The sequence below is a fragment of the Schistocerca serialis genome, chromosome 2 (genome assembly GCF_023864345.2).
Source record: "Schistocerca serialis cubense isolate TAMUIC-IGC-003099 chromosome 2, iqSchSeri2.2, whole genome shotgun sequence".
Taxonomy (NCBI): Eukaryota; Metazoa; Arthropoda; class Insecta; order Orthoptera; family Acrididae; genus Schistocerca; species Schistocerca serialis.
In genome coordinates, this window is record NC_064639.1 from 145207512 (window position 1) to 145216973 (window position 9462).

The following is a 9462-nucleotide window of genomic DNA, read 5'->3' on the forward strand; positions in this document are numbered from 1 at the left end:
GTGCGTCTTGAACCTGCATTGTTATTTGTTTATGTGCTTTCATTGTCCTATTGTCCGGTGTTGCTAGCGTGTACGTCGTTCTGAACATGGGCTCTAACGGAGATGAGAGAACTTTCGAACAGATCCATGAAGAAAGTCTGAAAGGTTTCACTATCTTTCTTAGTTGATTTACAACACGAAGGCAAAATTAAATGGAACTAGATGGTTTAATGTTTCTAGCAACTTTCGGAATTATCTTCAGAACCACTTCAGTTTCTCAGTTTAACGTTTTGCCCACACGAATTATGTATAATTCATTGGATTTTAAAAAAATACGAAACACTTTAATTTCTTCCTATTTCACGTTTTTATCCACATGATTTATTCAATATTAATCGGGGGTCTAGTGTAGCAGGGGATACAACGCGTCGGCTTTGAACAATGACGTCACAAGTCGCCAGAGAGCATGTATTACAAAGATGAAAGAGCTGAGGAGAATGTTGAGAAACAAAGGAATGCGAGAGAGATAAACTTTATTTCACATATGTAATGGCCAGTAGTATTTTCACGTTGACGATATCGCGTGTTTGTATCTTAGTATTTCTCCGCAAAATACAATGGAAAGAAATGAATGAAATTACTAGCAAAGAATACATCATATTACATGTATGTCAGTTGTATCTCGAAAGTCTTTCGAACTGTATTGCTTAAGTGCAGTACGGGATACAAGTTCAGCGTAGTCGATTTCTTAGTTTCAACTAGCATTGCTGTCCTGTTGTTCACTTGAACTATGTATCCCCTGCTTCACTAAACCGCAAATGAAACCCGATACAAATTAAAAGCTCATTCGAAGAGTGTTGCTTAAGTACAGTCCGGAATACGAGTTTGTCGTAAGGCGATTTCTTCGTTTTCACTAGCATTACTGTCCTGTTCTTCACCTGAACGATGTATCCTCCGCTTCAGTAAACCCTAAGTGGAACACGGGATACAAATTGTAGATGTGCTGTTTATTTCGTCTCCGCTATTACTAACATAAAGTAGTATCAGTTTATTCTATCTCGTGAGATTTTTTTTTTAAAGCCAAAAAACACTTATCAGCTACTGAAGCATCTGTATTTAATATCAAGCGATCGCTTTTAGATTCACATTCAATTATTTTAATGGTAGCGCTTATTAGAACACAGAACTGCTTTATTATCTACGCCTCGAAGTGAAGACATTACTATCTATGACTAAGGAATGACGTCATTGTTCAAAGCCGCCGGGTTGTATCCCCTGCTACACTAGACCCTTAATCGGATTGAAAACATGACTAGACACTTTTTTAACTTTCGTTATGGTTATGTTTCCTTCATTCAGACATTCGTTACGTTCACGAAACACACAATAACATCCCACATTCTTTGGATTGCAGCTTAATAATTAATTACTTCACTTTTCTGTCCACACGATGTATGCATGATCCATCGGATTTAAAGAGAATGACAAGCTTTTTTTTTTATTTAGTTATGGCTCCTTCGCTCAGACATTAATTATGTTCATGAAATACACAATAACATCGCAAATTGTTGGGATTACATTTAACAATTCATTATGCTGGGATGAGCAAATCGCACAACTCCTGCCACTTCGTTTGTACAAATGTATTTGCATTTAGCTTTGACGTTATCGGTACAACTGCAAAGATCGATATATGTATTTAGTCGATTTAGGGTATTTACGTCATGATGACGTAGCGTTACGTCATTATGACGTAGGGTTCTCCACTCCTAGCGTGAGATGAATGCAGAAGCGTCTCGCGGGCCCCGAGGAATCATGACGTCACATCATGACATGACGTCATCTCTCACGCTAGCCAATATCGCTGGTAGTTTTCGAAACGCGGATATTCTTTGAACATGACATGCTAATGCATTGTGGGTGTGTGTGTATAATGGCGGGTTTTGTGATTTGTGTGCGTTAAAGCTCTTCAATCACGGGAAAAAATTGATAATACTTGCTGCAAAAGCAGATGTTTGCAGAGGAGAAAGGATAGTTTATATTCCAGATAATGGACGGTAAGTAACTTACGTTAGTAATCTTGTAATGCTCAAGAAAAGTAAAGTGTATGGTAAATCTACAGAAATTTCATTATCTGTGCCTCTAGTATTCTGATGCATTGTTACCCAGTGAAGTTTCTTTCAATGCATCTATGTGGATTATTTGTGGTAATGGCGTATTCTCATAACAAATGGCTTCGGTATTTAAGTTGCAATCATCGTAACTTTTTCCAGATCAAAAGTTGTGTAGTAACTGTATTCTAACGTCAGTAACCTGCAGATTTTGAATGTTCAAAATTACATCATTCATCATAGTCAGTATTTTTTACAGTAAAATAGGTATGAATTGCAATGACTGAATCCAGATTTGTGAGTGATGTAATCTGTTTTTGTAATGGATGTTTCAGTTTCTGAAGTGAAAATCCAAAGAAGAGAAGACAGCGAGAAGTAGCTTTTTGTCTGTTTCATGGTTTATAGGCCTACTGGGGAAACTCGCCATGTAAAAAAACGAGTAACGCATCAAGCTTGGTACCTCTATGGTGATGTGGAAATCCGAGCGTTGTTAATAAAGAAATTAATTCAGTGAGTGTGTGTTTCTTTTGATTCCTTTATCATGTTGCTTATAATAGACCAAATTTAATTAAAGTACCCAGGTGATAATTTCAACACAAATTGGACTATGTGCATAGCTGTTTCTAATGGCTTTGCTGCTTCTCAGAGGCAAAGTATGAATATTTACCATCCTCTGGCATGTGCGTTCACTAGTCATTTATGGCAAAAGAAATCACTGAAAGCATAATTTGCTTGGTAGACATAATTGGAAATGACCTTTTTAGTTATAATTTTACGTTTTTAGGTTATAGTACTCCCTGAGAGATTATCATCTGCATTTCTCGACCCTGTCATGACTAGTAATAGATGTTTCACCACCAGGTTAGGCAACAGCATTAAGTGTCCTGCTCTGCTGTGAACAGCATGGTAGCCAATGTGTTGAGCAGGCGTTTAGGAACTTTGAATGTGAAGTATATGCATCTGTACAGTCATGGCTAAAAAGAACAGCTAGAATGCTAATTACTGTTTCAGGAATTATCCTTTACCCAGTTAAATATGTATCTAAAAATGAATTCATGAATAACTTTGTAGTCATTTAATCGTTTGGTTTTGTAAGACATTTAAATAAAAATACTGCAGACCCAAAAATAGTCTGGAAATAGCAAGCAATATCAAATATATGTAAATATTTTTCCTCAGTAAGATAAAAGTGTAAAATTGCTGATATCTGGTTGTTACTATATCACTGCTGGCCCCAGCAGAGCAGTCTGCTGTGACCACCGGCACATTCATGCCAGCCAACAGCTTAACACACAAAACAGGGCAGTGCAAGACTTGGTCCGTAATTCTTATTGGTTGAAGCAACTAAAATCAAATTTCTGAGGTGTGCTGGAACTGTGTTATTGGTATATTCCCCAGCATGATTTAAAATTTTTGGATTGAAATGGCACTGACAGTGGGTAACATATTTTGCAACTGAGAATAGATACTAAAAAATTTATGTGGGAATGTATTTCATGAAACCCTTTCATACCAAACCTGACAATTATATTGACACACAAGTAAACCCACCTGAATGGCACACTGGGTTATACAAGCATTAGCTGTAGGTGTAGAACAGGTAATTTACACAGAAAACTTTTCATACAAATTTTATTGTAAAGCACACTAAAGTTAAGGGAATGGTGCAATGCCTAGATGAGATAAACGTGGACACGCAAGAACTGGTTTTGCTCAGATATATGGAGAATTAACTGTAGTATTATATGACATACAACACATCTGAGGTGCCCCCCCAGGGGCTCAGCATTCATTTGCTGAGTACGGGCTTGGCGACCCCGGGGTCCTGAGCTGGGGACTGGTCAGTGCCGCCAGTCTCCTGTCACCGTAAACCCCGGTGTAGTGGGACGAAATTAAGCGTCACCCATCCACCAAAGTCAGCCCAGTTTGCAGGTGACTATAAGTTTAATTTAGTTTTGTTTATGTGTTTTCTTATTATTTATAATAGATGTGAATTATCTAAAAGTTTTGTATTTTTTTTATGTGTTTCATGTACGGAGAGATCGGCGCAACGAACGGGGACAGCATCTTCGTTGCCGCGACCAGAGAGGAAATTGCTGGCCGCTATACGTCGCGGGTCGACAGCCAAGGAGCAACAGAAGATCCTGGAACCGAGTTGTTGCGTCGTGTTTCTAAAAAATTAAAAATGAAATTTTATACTCTTTTTGTACAACAATGACAGCAAATAGAGCTGAGTCTTATTGAAATGTTAGTCACTGTCTGTCAACGCTCAAGTTCACATCTGTATGTGTAGGAAGCTAATAAAAATAGTGTATGCTACTAAAGTTGAAACACGTGTCGTGAAGATTTATTTATGAAGAGTTATGTGAACGGATTAATAATATATTTGACAAGATTATTGATTCAGACAGCGTTGGCCGAAACTTTGAATCTAAAAAGTTTATTTCATGTGTGATTCTGATATCGATTAGATCAAGATAACGTGTGTCGATATAATTTTCTGAGGAGAAACAAACGAATTTTAAATTCGAAAAAGTTACGAAAACCAATTGGCCCAAGTGATGTAATTCTCTGCACACGACTCAACTGATGTTTTACAGTTTCGTTCAAGAACCATTCTATGACAATTTAAAAAGAATATGAATCATTTTTGAAGTGGGTTGTAACTGACGTAGGTGACGAAGTCTGCACATGGTCATACGTCAAACGAAAACTATAAAACGTAACGTTACACCACACCGGACATGCTTCAGCGTCCACTGCATGGCGCAGCGGTGGAATGTTGTGTGCTGCGGGGAATGGTAATCTTGGCTTGACCACATGGATTGCGAGGAAGGTAAACCTCTATAAAAACCCCTCAATCTTACGGTGTGCTGCGCGCCTATAAGATGCATGGCTGTTGGGGTGGAACAGTCGCAAGCGGGCAACCTCTGGGCCACCTGCCACACCCCAGTTGTATAAGGCTTACTCAGGCACGCGGGGCTCTGACTGAGCGGACCTTTAGTTCCCTAGCTGCTCATGGGACCAGAATGGACCCTTCGACCTCTACGTTTCCCCCTACTAGTGGATTGGGTGGGCCACTGGTAGGAAAACACACCCAATCGAAAAAGCGACTTCGTACTGGGAGTCCTCCCGCGCCTGTTGTTACTAGAGATTTATCAGACTGTCGTAACAGAGCACATGCTGATATCCAGAATGTGTTTTTGATTGTCAAACGGAAGGAAGGTAGCTTTGAGAGAGTTTCTCCCTTTTACATCCACAAGGGTCTTGAGGGAATTGCAGGAACACTGAAATCTGTGAAGCGTCTGCGCAATGGGACTCTGTTAGTTGAAACTTCTAGTTCCTGTCAAGTCACTTCTCTTAGGAAAGCAACCTGTCTCGGAGAGTACGCTATCGAGACCGAGCTCCACTCCACTTTGAACTATAGTAAGGGTGTTGTGACATGTAGGGACTTGGTGGATATCCCCAAGGACGAGTTGAAATCTGAGTGGGCTGACGAAGGTATTGCCGACGTGCAGCATATTATGAAACGAGTCGATGGGGACCTAGTCAAATCCGACTCGTTTATTCTCACGTTCAATTGCCCGAGACTCCCAGAGCATGTTAAAGTGGGTTTCTTACGTTTGCCAGTACGGCCATATTTCCCCAACCCAATGCGCTGTTTTAAATGTCAGCGCTTTGGGCATACTACGTTGGGGTGCAATGGGATAGCCACTTGTAAATGTGGTCAGCCTGCCCATGAAGGAGCCAATTGTTCATCGCCTGTGAAGTGCGTGAATTGCTCTGGGAGTCACCCTGTCTGGAGCCGGGTCTGCCCCATCTATCTCGAGGAACGGAAGATACAGGAGATCAAAACATCTAAGCACATCCCCTATGGTGAGGCCAAGAAGCTCTTTAAGGCCATGCAGCCCCCTGTGTTTACAACATCTTTCGCTTCCACTCTGCAGAAACCGGTACAGTTTGCCACTGTTCCTACACAAACGGAGGTTGCTAGTGTCAGCACTAATACCTGCATTTGCCAGTGCACTTGTGCTGCTGCGGTTGTTTTGCAACCTACAGCTCTCCCCACAACGTCGGACAAGGCCGTGGTTGCTGACATTGGGGTACTTCCTGCACCTCCCCATATGGCACCTTCTGCCCAGGCGAGTAAATCTCCAACTGTTGACAAGGTTCTGCATTCTAAGCCCCCCAAGACGAAGACGCCGCAGGTGAAGATTTTGCCACCTGAGGAGACTAGTCAGGGTCAGTCCGATGACGATGCCATCGTACTATCTGACATCTCCCTTGGGTCACCATCGGAGCTGATGGACATTGATGTCGACCGGGGGCGATCTTCTCGCCCCAGGAATAAATCTCCGGCCAGTATGGGCTCTCCTCCAAAGCACAGGGGCAGGGTGAAAATTCAGCCACCCTGATCACTGGCTCCCGTATTACAGTGGAACCTGAATGGGTTCAGGAAGCATGTGGCCGAATTACAACTCCTTGTACGAGAGCACCCCTAGTGCTTATGTCTCCAAGAGACACATTTCCGGGCCACTGATGCTCCTTCTTTACGGGGCTATACCGTGTATCGAAAAGATGATCTGATGGGGGAAAGGGCAAAGGGTGGTGTTGCGGTTTTTGTCCATGACATGCACCACTCATCTGAGCTCCCTCTCGTTACGGACTTGCAAGCAATTGCAGTTGACCTTCTTGTGGGGCAGAGGCTCACAATTTGTTCCGTTTACTTACCGCCTCAGGATGCAATAGACTCTGAGGTTCTCACAGATCTTATTACCCAACTCCCCCGCCCATTTCTCATTCTGGGGGACTTCAATGCTCATAATGTCTTATGGGGCTCTACGACTACTTGCCCCAGGGGTCGCATTCTGGAAAGCCTCATGGCATCTGAAGAACTGTGTATCCTCAACTCTGGGGCTCCCACTCATTTCTGTACTGCTTCTGGGTCGTCGTCAGCTATTGACCTTTCCTTTTGCTCTGCAGCACTCACGGATCCTGCTCTGTGGGAGGTGGCCGCTGACCTCCATTCTAGTGACCACTTCCCCCTTTGGATTCGCCTCCTGGATGAGACTGTGGCATTACCAGTGCCGCCCAGGTGGCACCTCTGCAGAGCTGACTGAACACTTTTCAGCGATTTAGCTGCTTTGGAACACCGTGCCAGCGTCCACGAATGGGTCGACCATGTTACAGCCGTGATCTCCCATGCTGCTGCATTGTCGATCCCACGGTCCTCAAGTCATCCCAAGAGGCGCCCTGTCCCTTGGCAGACCACTGAGTGCCGCTCAGCCATCCGAGCCCGCCGTGCAGCTCTGCGCCGCTTCAAGTGCCATCTCTCAGCTGACAATCTTGTGGCCTTTCGGGTGGCAAGGGCCAAGGCGCGGCGAGTGATTAAAGAGAGCAAGCGACGGTCATGGCAATCGTTCCTGAACTCCATCTCCCGCTCCACTAGTTCTACAAAAGTATGGGAAGCCATCAGGAGGATTTCCGGGAAATTGCTGCATCAGGGTTGTCTACTCAGGGCGCCGAGAGACATTGCCCAGACACTGGCCATGTATTTTGCCGAATCTACTACCACTATTAACTGTGATCCAAATTTCTGCCGCTACCGCACTGCCATCGAGAGGGATCACTTGGACTTCCGGTCTCCAAATTCTGAACCCTACAACTGCCCCTTCACAATGTGGGAACTGGATTCGGCGCTGTCTGTGGCTCATGATACTGCGCCAGGTGATGATCAAATCCTGTACAGCATGCTGCAGCACTTGTTGCTGCCATCCAAGGAAGTACTCCTGAATTGTTTTAATACGATATGGTCATCCGGCACGTTCCCTGACTCGTGGAGGGAGGCGATTTTGGTTCCCCTCCTCAAACCGGGAAAGGACCGAATGCAACCTAGTAGTTATCGGAGTATTGCTTTGACGAGCTGTGTCGGGAAGACATTGGAACGCATGGTCAACCGTCGCCTGGTTTGGCTGCTCGAGACCAGGCAGCTCCTTAGCCACTCTCAGTGTGGCTTTCGGAGATCTCGTTCAACTATAGACAACTTGACCCTGCTTGAGGCGGCCATCCAGCAGGCCTTCCTGCGTAACCAGCATTGTCTAGGTGTATTCTTTGACATTAATAAGGCGTATGACACTACTTGGCGCGGCCTTATCCTCAATCAACTCCATCAGTAGGGCTTTCGTGGCCATCTCCCCATCTTCATTCAGTCCTTTCTTTCCCGCCGCCTCTTTCGATATCGGGTTGGAAATGTGCTATCTGATTTGTATGTGCAGGAGAATGGTGTTCCTCAGGGAAGCGTTTTAAGTGTCACCCTCTTTGCCGTCGCCATTAACAGTATCACGTCCACTATCTGGAGTCCTGCCCAGTGCTCCTTGTTTGTGGACGATTTTGCTGTTTTCTGTTCTTCCTCCAGTCTTGTCACTGCTATTCGGCAGCTGCAGCTTACGATAAAGCGATTAGAGGCATGGACTGCAAAGACAGGTTTTACCTTTTCTGCAGACAAATGTGTGTGTGTTCATTTTAGTCGTTCTCGACGTGCTTTTACCTCCCCTGAATTGCGTCTGAGGGACACCATTCTTCCTTTTAGAGACCCAGTGAGGTTCCTGGGCCTCACTTTTGATTGCAAGTTGTCATGGTTGCCGCACCTTAAAGACCTCAAGGTGCGGGCCCTGAAGGCGCTGAATATTTTGAAGTGTCTGAGCCATCGGTCCTGGGGAGCAGATCGGGCACGTCTGCTGCAGTTTTATAGGGCTTTCGTCCGGTCGCGTCTTGACTATGGATGCACTGTGTATGGGTCAGCGAGGCCTTCGTATCTGAAGATTCTTGACGCAGTACACCATGAGGGTATCAGGCTGGCTACTGGTGCCTTCCGTACCAGTCCCGTCCCCAGCCTGTGTGCTGAGGCAGGGGAACCGCCGCTCGCCATCCGGCGGAAACTCCTCATGGTGCGACGGGTGTGTCAATTCCTTGCCTGTCCTACCTCCCCTGCATGCCCTACTGTTACCCGACCGCCTATGGAACGTCTCTTTTCCAGTCGTCCAAGGGCAACGAGACCATTTGGGATTCGTGCCAAGCATTTGCTTGAGTCCCTTGGTGTGGAGCGTGTGGCACCCCAACTCCAGGGTTTTACCCGCCTGCCTCCCTGGTTGCTCCAGAGGCCCAGCGTCCTTTTAGACTTGTCAGAGTACCGGAGGAGCTGCACTCCTGCGTTTGTTTTTACCTCCTTATTTTACGATATTTTAAACCAGCATGCCGACCATGTACCAGTATTTACGGATGGCTCTAAACAGGGGGACTCTGTTGGTTGTGCTGTTGTTTTCCCTGATCGAGTCGTCAAGTTACGGCTTCCTGCAGCGTTTACCATCTTTGA

The 9462-nt window shown here is 44.7% G+C and overlaps 1 long non-coding RNA gene across 1 annotated transcript; it reads left to right on the forward strand.

The window, feature by feature from the left end:
- The first annotated feature begins 1906 nt into the window (after positions 1 to 1906).
- Positions 1907 to 2604, forward strand: LOC126457414 (uncharacterized). The gene is made up of 2 exons (XR_007585466.1): positions 1907 to 2036; positions 2426 to 2604. It is a non-coding gene; the product is annotated as an uncharacterized LOC126457414 (long non-coding RNA).
- Positions 2605 to 9462: the final 6858 nt, after the last annotated feature.